This window comes from Oncorhynchus tshawytscha, linkage group LG02, assembly GCF_018296145.1.
Source record: "Oncorhynchus tshawytscha isolate Ot180627B linkage group LG02, Otsh_v2.0, whole genome shotgun sequence".
Lineage (NCBI taxonomy): Eukaryota > Metazoa > Chordata > Actinopteri > Salmoniformes > Salmonidae > Oncorhynchus > Oncorhynchus tshawytscha.
Genome location: NC_056430.1, coordinates 30,902,294 through 30,915,900, shown reverse-complemented (window position 1 = coordinate 30,915,900; position 13,607 = coordinate 30,902,294). Strand labels below are relative to the sequence as shown.

At 44.3% G+C, this 13,607-nt stretch overlaps 1 protein-coding gene across 3 annotated transcripts in view; it reads right to left on the bottom strand.

The window, feature by feature from the left end:
* LOC112218232 (cyclin-dependent kinase 18) overlaps nt 1-4,060 on the bottom strand; it is a 57,412-nt gene extending 53,352 nt beyond the window's left edge. For 2 of the 3 annotated variants that reach the window (XM_042296417.1, XM_042296424.1), the window contains exon 1: nt 3,771-4,060. The gene's annotated coding sequence lies outside the window, so the exon portion shown is untranslated. The remainder of the gene's footprint in view (nt 1-3,770) is intronic. The other variant, XM_042296407.1, reaches the window with a different exon arrangement.
* Nucleotides 4,061-13,607: the final 9,547 nt, after the last annotated feature.

The following is a 13,607-nucleotide window of genomic DNA, read 5'->3' as shown; positions in this document are numbered from 1 at the left end:
TCAGGCTTCAAACATAAAGATATAAAACTGTATTTTTTTGTGAAGAATCAACAACAAGTGGGACACAATCATGAAGTGGAACGACATTTATTGGATATTTCAAACTTTTTTAACAAATCAAAAACTGAAAAATTGGCCGTGCAAAATTATTCAGCCCCCTTAAGTTAATACTTTGTAGCGCCACCTTTTGCTGCGATTACAGCTGTAAGTCGCTTGGGGTATGTCTCTATCAGTTTTGCACATCGAGAGACTGACATTTTTTCCCATTCCTCCTTGCAAAACAGCTCGAGCTCAGTGAGGTTGGATGGAGAGCATTTGTGAACAGCAGTTTTCAGTTCTTTCCACAGATTCTCGATTGGATTCAGGTCTGGACTTTGACTTGGCCATTCTAACACCTGGATATGTTTATTTTTGAACCATTCCATTGTAGATGTTGCTTTATGTTTTGGATCATTGTCTTGTTGGAAGACAAATCTCCGTCCCAGTCTCAGGTCTTTTGCAGACTCCATCAGGTTTTCTTCCAGAATGGTCCTGTATTTGGCTCCATCCATCTTCCCATCAATTGTAACCATCTTCCCTGTCCCTGCTGAAGAAAAGCAGGCCCAAACCATGATGCTGCCACCACCATGTTTGACAGTGGGGATGGTGTGTTCAGGGTGATGAGCTGTGTTGCTTTTACGCCAAACATAATGTTTTGCATTGTTGCCAAAAAGTTCAATTTTGGTTTCATCTGACCAGAGCACCTTCTTCCACATGTTTGGTGTGTCTCCCAGGTGGCTTGTGGCAAACTTTAAATGACACTTTTATGGATATCTTTAAGAAATGGCTTTCTTCTTGCCACTCTTCCATAAAGGCCAGATTTGTGCAATATACGACTGATTGTTGTCCTATGGACAGAGTCTCCCACCTCAGCTGTAGATCTCTGCAGTTCATCCAGAGTGATCATGGGCCTCTTGGCTGCATCTCTGATCAGTCTTCTCCTTGTATGAGCTGAAAGTTTAGAGGGACGGCCAGGTCTTGGTAGATTTGCAGTGGTCTGATACTCCTTCCATTTCAATATTATCGCTTGCACAGTGCTCCTTGGGATGTTTAAAGCTTGGGAAATCTTTTTGTATCCAAATCCGGCTTTAAACTTCTTCACAACAGTATCTCGGACCTGCCTGGTGTGTTCCTTGTTCTTCGTGATGCTCTCTGCGCTTTTAACGGACCTCTGAGACTATCACAGTGCAGGTGCATTTATACGGAGACTTGATTACACACAGGTGGATTGTATTTATCATCATTAGTCATTTAGGTCAACATTGGATCATTCAGAGATCCTCACTGAACTTCTGGAGAGAGTTTGCTACACTGAAAGTAAAGGGGCTGAATAATTTTGCACGCCCAATTTTTCAGTTTTTGATTTGTTAAAAAAGATTGAAATATCCAATAAATGTCGTTCCACTTCATGATTGTGTCCCACTTGTTGTTGATTCTTCACAAAAAAATACAGTTTTAAATCTTTATGTTTGAAGCCTGAAATGTGGCAAAAGGTCGCAAAGTTCAAGGGGACCGAATACTTTCGCAAGGCACTGTATATTATATATATATAATATAATATATATATATATATATATTAGTAGCAGTCCTAAGTTTAGACACACCTACTCATTACAGGGTTTTTCTTTATTTTTACTATTTGCTACAATGTAGAATAATAGTGAAGACATCAACTATGAAATAACATATGGAATCAAGTAGTAACCAAAAAAGTTAAACGAATCAAAATATATTTTATATTTGAGATTCTTCAAAGTAGCCACCCTTTGCCTAGATGACAGCTTTGCACACTCTTGGCATTCTCTCAACCAGCTTCATGAGGAATGCTTTTCCAACAGTCTTGAAGGAGTTCCCACATATGCTGAGCACTTGTTGGCTGCTTTTCCTTCACTCTGCAGTCCAACTCATCCCAAACCATCTCAATTGGGTTCAGATCGGGTATTTGTGGAGGCCAGGTCATCTGATGCAGCACTCCATCACTCTCCTTCTTGGTTAAATAGCCCTTACACAGCCTGGAGGAGTGTTTTGGGTCATTGTCCTGTTGAAAAACTAATGTTAGTCCCACAAGTGCAAACCAGATGGGATGGCGTATCTCTGCAGAATGCTGTGGTAGCCATGATGGTTAAGTGTGTCTTTAATTCTAAATAAATCACCTACAGTGTCCGCAGCAAAGCACCCCCACACCATCACACCTCCTCCTCCATGCTTCACAGTGGGAACTACACATGCAGAGATCATCCGTTCACCTAATCTGCGTCTAACAAAGACACGGCAGTTGGAACCAAAAATCTCAAATCATCAGACCAAAGGACAGATTTCCACTGGTCTAATGTCCGTTGCTCGTTTTCCAACCAAGTCTCTTCTTCTTATTGGTGTCCTTTAGTAGTGGTTTCATCAGAAATATCTTCAGCAGTCTCCTCTGAACAGTCAATGTTGAGATGTGTCTGTTACTTGAACTCTGTGAAGTATTTATCTGGGCTGCAATCTGAGGTGCAGTTAACTTTAATGACGTTATCCTCTGCTGCAGAGGTATCTCTGGTCCTCCTTTCCTGTTGTGGTCCTCATGAGAGCCAGTTTCATCATAGCGCTTGATGGTTTTTGCGACTGCAATGAAGAAACCTTGAAAGTTCTAGAAATTGTATATCACCCCTACCTTGTCACAACACAACTGATTGGCACAAACACATTAAGAAGGAAAGAAATTCCACAAATTCACTTTTAACAAGGCACACCTGTTGAAATGCATTCCAGGTGACTACCTCATGAAGCTGGTTGAGAGAATGGCAAGAGTGTGCAAAGCTGTCATTAAGGCTAATGGTGGCTACCTTGAAGAATCTAAAATATATTTTGATTTGTTTAACACTTGGTTACTACATGATTCCATGTGTTATTTCATAGTTTTGATGTCTTCACTATTCTTCTACAATGTAGAAAATAGTAAAAATAAAGAAAAACCCTTCAGTAGATGTGTCCAAACTTCTGGCTGGTACTTTACTGTGTAAGTGAACATAATACCTTTGGTCCCCTAAAATGAAGGGACTATGTACAAAAAGTGCTATAATTTCTAAACAGTTCTCCCGATATTGCTGAAAATACCCTCAAATTAAAGCTGACAGTCTGCACTTTCACTTCATAGTCATTGTATCGTTCCAAAGTGCTCAAGTACAGAGCCAAAAAGAAAATGTGTCACTGTCCCAAAACTTTTTGAACTCACTGTACACACACACACACACACACACACACACACACACACACACACACACACACACACACACACACACACACACACACACACACACTTCCCACACACTTCCCACACACTTCCCACACACTTCCCACAATAATATTTCTGACAATAAAATACTGCGGGAGTCAAACACAGAGTGACCAGGATTAACTGAAACACACAAAGTTCCAGATATGTAAAAACAGAGCATGGTCCATAGCACAGTAGAGAAGATGCCCTTAGAACTGTCCAAGGGTCAGTCTAAACCTGATGTCACCTTTTTGGTTCTGATCAATCATAGTCAGGATGACATGTCCCAGACCAGCACAATCACAGAGACATAGAGGAGGGGGGAAGGGGTGAGAGAGGGGGGATAAATAGAAAGACAAAGTAAGGAGACAGAAATAGATAGAAAGAGAGCGAGAGAGACAGAGAGAGAGATATACAGAGAAAGATCTAGAGTGAGGGAGGGATAAAGACCGAGAGCAGCAACAGTTGTACTTACAGGAGTGAAGAGGTTGTCTGCTAAAGGAAACAGAAGCCGCTCTCCTTCTGTTCACGGTGTCCAAAGACTTCCCAGGTGTGTCTGTGTGCCTTAATGTTATTCTGACGGAGCAGGCTGAAGACGCAGACCAGAGCGAGAAACAGAGAGAGAATGGTAGAGAGAGACAACAACTCCAGTCTTCCCCTCTGACAGCGCACGACTCAAACCCTCTGTCCTCCTGCATGCAATCACTCCGCTGCCTGAAAAAAGGAAAAAGAAAACCTGAAGAGAAAATCCCCAGAGGAAAAGAGAGAGCTATATGGAGGGTTTTATAATCAGCCTCTCTCTCCGCCCCCCTACCTCTCTCTCCCCCTCCCTCATTGTTATAGCAACAGCCAATCACAGCTCAGCATAGCACAAGCCTTCCTCAGCCAGCCCTGCAGTGTTGACATGATTCTCACTTTAATCAGCTAATTCAATATGCCTCCTTGTGTGTGTGTGTGTGTGTGTGTGTGTGTGTGTGTGTGTGTGTGTGTGTGTGTGTGTGTGTGTGTGTGTGTGTGTGTGTGTGTGTGTGTGTGTGTGTGTGTGTGTGTGACAGGAGAGAGAACTATTTGAACATGGTGACAATTGACTGGCGGGGCGACAGGGTAGCCTAGTGGTTAGAGCGTTGGACTGGTAACCGAAAGGTTGCAAGTTCAGATCCCCAAGGTACAAATCTGTTGTTTAACCCACTGTTCCTCGGCCGTCATTGAAAATAAGAATTTCTTCTTAAATAAAGGTAAAATAAATACACATTTTTGAACTGGGGATAGTTGTAATGACATATCATCTAGAAGAGCCATTTCAAATCAAACTTTATTAATCACATGAGCCGAATACAAGAAGTGTAGACCTTACCATGAAATGCTTACTTACGAGCCCTTAACCAACAGTGGAGTTCAAGAAGAGTTAAGAAAATATTTACCAAATAAACTAAAGTAAAACATGTAATAAAAAAAATATAAAACAACAAGGTTATATACAGGGGGTATATATACCGAGTCAGTGTGCAGGGGTTCAGGTTAGATGTAGGTAGGGGTGAACATGTTCACGTAGGTAGGGGTGAAGTGACTATGTATAGATGATAAACAGCAGCAGTCTTATGGCTTGGGGGTAGAAGCTGTTAAGGAACCTTTTGGTCCTAGTCTTGGTGCTCCGGTACAGCTTGCCGTGCGGGAGCAGAGAGAACAGTCTATGTCTTGATGACTGGAGTTTGACAATTTTATGGGCTTTCCTCTGACAACGCCTATTATATAGGTCCTGGATGGCAGTAAGCTTGGCCCCAGTGATGTACTGGGCCGTACGCACTACCCTCTATAGCGCCATACGGTCAGATGCCGAGCAGTTGCCATACCAGGTGTTACGGATACAAGTATCCTGTGTGTGTATCCTGTGTTCTTTTCTCTCCTTCTCCCCTCACAGGTGAAAATCATCACTCCCCAATCAATCAACAATCAATCATCAATCAGAAGACACACCTCCTCCTGTTTCCTACCCTATCACAGTTCCTTTCCCTTGGTTTAAAAACCCCATCAATTGTTTGCTCTAGAGCTCAATCTCTCTGTAAATGCCATGTATGTAGATCTCTGTGTTTCACTCTCTCTTTGTGTATTAAACCTCTCTTTTGTTTGAGCAACTCCAAATCACTTTGTCATCTCCTGTGAGTATTGTTTTTGATTATGGTGTTTGTTTGTTTGCTGGTGGGAAAAGGGGAAACCACGACAAGTCGCCCATGGGCATACACTACCCGTAGGTAGACTTTGTTAAATACACTAGTTAGAACTGGGTGGACCACCCACTGTATTTTTGGTTAGTTAGTTAGCTGTTAAAATAGGCTAGTCTAGCTTAGGGGTGTTTTGGATGCTTATTGTTTCTTTCCTTGGGTCCAGCTCAGCCCCTTTTCCTGCTCCCCCCCATTACCGTGTGTTTTACAATAAACCCTGAGTTTGACGGTATAATTTCAGTTGTCGTGGTTATTTCGTTCACACTTTTACTTTGTCACAATTATAATTTGCATGAGTTATGTTACGGGTCTCATTACCATCCCCCCTAGACTGTCGGGCCAAAAGGGATTCGTAACACCAGGCAGTGATGCAACCAGTCAGGATGCTCTCAATGGTGCAGCTGTAGAACTTTTTGAGGAACTGGGGACCCATGCCAAATCTTTCCAGTCTCCTGAGGGCGAAAAGGTTTTGTCTTGCCTTCTTCACAACTGTCTTGGTGTGTTTGGACCATGATAGTTCGCTGGTGATGTGGACACCAAGGAACTTGAAACTCTCAACCGGCTCCACTACAGCCCATTTCAGCAGTGTGTGTGTGAGTCAGCATCTATGAGTATTGAGTGGGGAGCTCAGTGACGTGTGAATGTAGCAGGGGTAGCTCCCTGAGCAATCCTCACCTTATGAGTAACCTTCCCTGATACCTGAATACCCAGGTTAACCCTTAAAACCTAACATCTAGGCTTCAGCTCAGCTGGCTAATGTGAATGGTCATACATGAGAGCTGTTTGGTAGGACAGTAAGACTGTATTGTGGTCATGACTTACAAGGCCACTGAAAGGAGACATACAATCATTCACTATGTCTGTAGAACCGTGAGTGGTCACCAAACCTGAGCTTGAACGGAGAGCTAGGAAAAATACAATTCTGAATTATCTGTAGAGCTCATGTTGCTTTAACATAGTGGACATTCCTCAGACAGATACGAACTCCCAGCATCTGATTCAGGCTTGTCTGCATTCCATTGGCATGGTTATGCCCATATGGCCCCAGATGTTTGATGCCAACACAGGACTACTCTTCTGTGCCTGCCTCTGTCTATATTCACCTGGTACTGTCTATTGGACAACCAACCAACAACATTTAATAGACATTCAGACATGAAAGTATTGAATAACTCCGGGACGTGTTGAACCTCTCAATGGAGGTGTACCGGTGTGAACAGTGGTCTTTGCGGTGCATAAGATTGTTTTGTAACTGATGGCAATGGTGCTGAGGGTTCAGATGTCAGGATCAGAGTTCCTGACCGGAATGAGGCCAGAAAACAGGAAGTAGGGTAACAAAGGCCCGCTGATGCTTATAGGATTAATTATATTATTGGCTTGCAGTGGAATTAACACAAATCCCTCAAAATGTAACTAGCAACAGTCCCCATAGGCAAGACTGTCTGGAAGGGAGAGGAGGAGGGAGGGGGGGGCAGAAGTGATGTTTTCCTCCTCTCCTCTCCACCTACAGTAAGTATGTCAGTGGCTATTTTTGTTATGTTTTCATGTTCTACATAACTGATCTGCATCGGTGCATTGTTACGTCGCCTCTGCTGGTAAATTATCAACACAACCATCTCTCAACTACCTCACCTTCCACCTCTCGCTCCATAGCTACCTCACCTTCCACCTCTCGCTCCATAGCTACCTCACCTTCCACCTCTCGCTCCATAGCTACCTCACCGATCTAATCTCATTTTACCCTCCACAGCCACCTCACCCTCCACAGCTACCTCACCTTCCTCAACGACCTAATTTAATTTTACCCTCCACAGCCACCTCACCCTCCACAGCCACCTAATTTAATTTTACCCTCCACAGCCACCTAATTTCATTTTACCCTCCACAGCCACCTCACCCTCCACAGCCACCTCACCCTCCACAGCCACCTCACCCTCCACAGCTACCTCACCTTCCTCAACGACCTAATTTCATTTTACCCTCCACAGCCACCTTAGTTCCTGAATGAACAGAGAAGGTGTTGGGAGCTATCTGACCCTCTCTGGGGGAGGTGTCCTTTTAAACTACTTTCCACCACGGGTAGTGGGTCACAAAGGGAAAATCTGCCATACCTCATATAGTGCATTACTTCCCCCTAGGAATAAGGTGTCATATGACTTGAGACACAGCCAAATTAAATGCACAGGTATGATCTTGCATTAAATATGTGTGCACAGCCTAGGAAACCCAAGTCATCTCATGGTCTCAGTTTCCTGATATTGATGGAACTGACGCAAATAATAATGTACCTTATAGAAAATCACAGCAATCCATCTTGTTTGCTAAGGTCGTCATTAGTGCAGAAAGAAGGTTATGCTCATGACATAATTATTAGGGCCGGAAGGTCAGCTCTTAAAGCAGCTCTCTATCCCAGAATAGTCCATTATATTCTCTATTTAGAATCACCATTGTTAGTTCATATAAATAACAAAATAGAATTAGGATCAGTAATGTGGTCTTATACTGTATTTACAACAGCACAATCCATTGAAACACAAATAAACACATGAATGAAATGTAGTCTCTCTCTCACACACACACACACAGTGCTGGATGAGGAGATGAACATAACAGAAAATGTAAATCTATTCCAGCATGGAACAACTGCCAGGAGCTCAGCCTGGAACATTCTTTAGACTGATTAGATTGGCTGTGTCCTTCATTACAGAGTGTACACACATACAGAAACATACACAAACACACAGAGTGCTGGGTTAGGAGAAGAACTTAACAGTAAATGTAAATCTATTCCAGGGAGCTGCTGGCATCAAAGTGGGGGTTTACTATTTAATAAACAAACAGAGATGGGCCTCCTGGGTGGCGCAGCGGTCTAAGGCACTGCATCGCTGTGCTAGCTGTGCCACCAGCGATTCTGGGTTCGAGCCCAGGCTCTGTCGCAGCCGGCCATGACCGGGAGGTCCATGGGGCGACGCACAATTGGCCCAGCGTCGTCCTGGTCAGGGAGGGTTTGGCCGGCAGAAATTAGTATAATCAATATACTGTGTGTGCCCAATGCAGGAGCTGAATCCAACACTTTAAATCAACCAAGTCAACTGGACCAGTTGGATAGCCTGTAAAGAGCCAGTAGGATGTCCAGTAGGATTTCTGATGGATACAGTTTGAAGACCAGAATGGGTTGTTGGAGATCACACACATGTTCTCACACACAACCATGCACAACCATGCACACATGAATGCAAACTAGCCTGAAATATTGTGGTTTGCACATGGATTACTCAGAGGACTTTGAGTTCTGAGTGTGGGAGGAGAGTCTCGCCATCAACTGACTATATTTCACCAAATACAGTAGAGTTAACTGTCTCCTGCTTCACACACACACGTTTGGTAAGCAGGGGCAGATGACTAGCATCACATGAATCTCAGAGGCAGAGGAAGGAACCCTCCAGCCTAGACTAATTACAGATGTAGGATCTTAATTTGAACCAGTTTGCTACAGCAGGAAAATAATCCTACACCAAAAGGAAATGTGAATTATAATTAATGTACATTTTTGTAGTGGTTTCTCAATATGATTATGCTGTATTGACAGGTAATAATGTATTCACTTGTCTGTATAAAATATTGTCTATTTACACAATAGTGTAACTCTCTGACAGCCACATACTGGAGAACCACACTGTAGACTATTATTTTATTGTCCATTTGGTGATGGTGACAGCAAAGACTGGAGGGAAGATCGCAGAGAGGCAATTATTCCTGTGTGTGTCGTGCGTGCGTGCATGCGTGTGTGTGTGCGTCTGTGTGTGTGGATGCATTTAACTATATTTTTTGGGACCAGAAGTTCTCACAAGAATGGTAAACAAACAAAACTGTGGACATTTTGTTAGTCCCCACAAGGTCAAATGCTATTTCTAGGGGTTTAGGGTTACGGTTAGAATTAGGTTTATGGTTATGGAAGGGTTAGGAGCTAGGTTTAGGTTTAGGGTCAGGGTCAGGGTTAAGTTTTGGGGTTAGGGTTAGGTTTAGGGGTTAGGGAAAATAGAATTTTGAATGGGACTGAATTGTGTTAGTTATACAAGATGTGTTTGTGTGTGTGTGTGTGTGTGTCATTCAGTCTGCAACATTCATACAAATTCAATTCTCAGTGATAAAATGGCTCTTTTAATTATGCTATCCAGAGAAAGAGGCTTTAGAAGACAGAGATGAAAGGGGGAAAATGAGAGAGAATGGACCCTTCCTCAGACAGAGAGAGCAACAAGCTCTCACAGTCTCACTGCAGAATCTGAGGTTTGTCCATAAACGTCAGATTTCAAAGGTTAAGTTCAGGCATTCATTCCGAATGGTTATGTTAAAGGTTTAAGGTTTGGGAACATGTCATACCAACTGGAGTGTCTCGGATTTACATTTACTCTGTTACGTCTACCCCTGAGTCCAGTTAGGTAGAGTTGGGTAACTGAGTGGAGGCATGGAGGTATTTGGACATGTGGCCAGTAAAGATCTGATCTATAGATACCCCTCAAACTCTGCAACTCTTCTCGACTCCCTCACTTTAACATGGCTTTAGTGTGTACCTACAAGAGCCTCAACAATGGATTAAATGTTAACCTGTTCTATGGTTCCTTATTGACAAGCTTTATTACATAACGTATCATCATACACAAATATTATATAATGCATAGGATAGGTTTAAGTTAAAATCATGTAAATCATTGTTTGGTAGGTTTTCAGGTGTAGGTAAACATCTGTCTCTCTGTCTGCTGTGGTGAGGCTCAGGTTGCCAAAACAGGTGACTGTTCTTTCCTCTGCCTGCTAAATGTACTCCCAGAGTGGTGACATTAATTGGGAGAACTGACAATTTGATATGCTGGAGACTCGGGTTATTACCATGAATTATCATAACTGACTGTATAAGACGTGTTCTCTCTGGGTTTCTGGTTATGTTTGGACCGGGGCTGTCCCTGCCAGCTGTGACAGAGAGGTGGAGAGCTGGGGGACATAATCAGTTGATCAGTATTGCAATAAATGATGTAATCTTCTTACCGCATTCCACAATTATTTTTCACAAAATAGCCAAATAAAATTACAAAGGGGGGACTTAGAAGAGGGACTTCATACTGTGTACTTCCCCAACACACCAGCAGGTGACAATGTTTACCCATGTAACCTTCTTATATGTGTGTGTGTGTGTGTGTGTGTGTGTGTGTGTGTGTGTGTGTGTGTGTGTGTGTGTGTGTGTGTGTGTGTGTGTGTGTGTGTGTGTGTGTCATTCAGTCTGCTTCATTCATACAAATTCAATTCTCAGTGATAAAATAGCTTTTTGAATTATGCAATCCAGATGCGCTATAGAAGACAGGGAGGAAGAGGAGAGAGAATGGACCGTTCCTCAACCAGAGAGATGCAGGTTTAAAGAGCAATGTAGGGAGGGAGAGGCAGAGAGGGAGAGGCAGAGAGGGAGAGGCAGAGAGGGAGAGAGGGAGAGGCAGAGAGGGAGAGGCAGAGAGATTTTGAAGGTTAGGTTTAAGCATTAATTCCGAATGTTAAAGGTAAGGGTCAAGGAGCTCGTGGAGCTTGCTGCTTACTCTCATCCATCATCCACCCATCCACAATATTCAGAGAGGAGCAGGTGGATACATGGCCCATTCTAGCACAAAATGGCTGCCGTGCATCACTCAGGTTAGGTACTTGGAAAACCATGTGAAAAGCACTATTTAAATGTTATGTAATCCATCATTATTACATGGAGAAAGGTACATAAATACTCCAAAAGATGTAAGAAAATACTTTGATTGAAATGATTACATTTTGTGCTTGTTCTTTCCCCTCCTTTCTAGCTGAAAGTGTTAATATCCCCCAGTCATACATGTTATTTCACACCTCTGAGGGCTAACAGTTTTAGCCCTAACAAACGTGTAATTCGTTATGCTGCCTCTTCCTCCCCCCCCTCTCTACTCTGCCTCTCACCCCCTCTCTGCTCTGCCTCTTCCTTCCTCCCCTCTCTGCTCTGCCTCTTTCTCCCCCCTCTCTGCTCTGCCTCTCCCCCTCTCTGCTCTGCCTCTTCCCCCCCTCTCTGCTCTGCCTCTTCCCCCCTCTCTACTCTTCCCCCTCTCTGCTCTGCCTCTCCCTTCCCCCCTCTCTGCTCTGCCTCTCCCTTCCCCCCTCTCTGCTCTGCCTCTTCATTCCCCCCTCTCTGCTCTGCCTCTTCCTTCCCCCTCTCTGCTCTGCCTCTTCCTTCCCCCTCTCTGCTCTGCCTCTTCATTTCCCCCTCTCTGCTCTGCCTCTTCATTCCCCCCTCTCTGCTCTGCCTCTTCATTCCCCCCTCTCTGCTCTGCCTCTTCATTCCCCCCTCTCTGCTCTGCCTCTTCCTTCCCCCTCTCTGCTCTGCCTCTTCATTCCCCCCTCTCTGCTCTGCCTCTTCATTCCCCCCTCTCTGCTCTGCCTCTTCATTCCCCCTCTCTACTCTGCCTCTTCATTCCCCCTCTCTGCTCTGCCTCTTCCTTCCTCCCCCTCTCTGCTCTGCCTCTTTCTCCCCCTCTCTGCTCTGCCTCTCTCCCCCCTCTCTGCTCTGCCTCTTCCCCCCTCTCTGCTCTGCCTCTTCCCCCCTCTCTACTCTCCCCCCTCTCTGCTCTGCCTCTCCCTTCCCCCCTCTCTGCTCTGCCTCTCCCTTCCCCCCTCTCTGCTCTGCCTCTCCCTTCCCCCTCTCTGCTCTGCCTCTCCCTTCCCCCTCTCTGCTCTGCCTCTCCCTTCCCCCCTCTCTGCTCTGCCTCTCCCTTCCCCCTCTCTGCTCTGCCTCTTCATTCCCCCTCTCTGCTCTGCCTCTTCCTTCCCCCTCTCTGCTCTGCCTCTTCCTTCCCCCTCTCTGCTCTGCCTCTTCATTCCCCCTCTCTGCTCTGCCTCTTCATTCCCCCTCTCTGCTCTGCCTCTTCATTCCCCCCTCTCTGCTCTGCCTCTTCATTCCCCCTCTCTGCTCTGCCTCTTCATTCCCCCCTCTCTGCTCTGCCTCTTCATTCCCCCTCTCTGCTCTGCCTCTTCATTCCCCCCTCTCTGCTCTGCCTCTTCATTCCCCCTCTCTGCTCTGCCTCTTCATTCCCCCTCTCTGCTCTGCCTCTTCATTCCCCCTCTCTGCTCTGCCTCTCCCTTCCCCCTCTCTGCTCTGCCTCTTCCTTCCTCTCCCTCTCTGCTCTGCCTCTTCCTTCCTCCCACCTGTCTTCTTCTCTTTTTTTTCTGCTCTACCAACAAGACCTCTTGCCACAAGCCCAGCAGGTAAGACTGACTTTATAGAGAGGGAGGGAGGGAGGGAGGGAGGGAGGGACAAATAGAACACACATTAAGCCTCAAATGTTCAGTGCACATACAGCTCAAAAGTGTGAAAAAGACTCAATTTCAGAAAATAATCAGTAGATCAGCATTGCAATAAATTATGTGATCTTCTTACCACACCTCACAATTCGTTTTTGCCAAATGAGCCAAATGTAATTTTAGAAGGGGGACTTCATACTGTGTACTTCCCCAACACACCAGACAGTGACAATGTTTACCCATGTAACCTTCTTACAGCCTGAGAAAAGTATTTTTCAGTTTGAAGCTCAACTCAAGAATCTTATTTACCAAGCACAAGCTTTTACTGACCAGTGGTGATTTTTTTCTTAAGATTTCAGAGACATCCTAAAATTGTCAATCTGGTCATTTTATCTTTGTGTTTAGCTGTAGATAAAAAGAGAGGAAGACAGAATACCACTTTTTCTTCCCAGTTAGTTGTTTTGCCGTGTTTGTATCACTAGATGTCAGACTAAAGGCATGTCTCTCTCAGAGTAGTACAGAAGAGTCCACTCAGGATAGGAACTCCAGCAAAGTCATTGTGATACAAAACAACAACATTTGTTTCACAGTTTTTTTCTATTGACTAGTCTATGTCTATCAGGTGTGCGTTCTTATTTCAAGTTATATGTCTTAGGCATAGGTACAGTATCTTTTCATGAGAGACTCCTCTCATTTGACTGGTTAAACCTATATCGTGTAGCTATGAGGGAGAAATGAACTTTGCGCTGTATCTTTCAAACCTTCCTTAACTTGAAGCAACACAAAGGAAGATCATT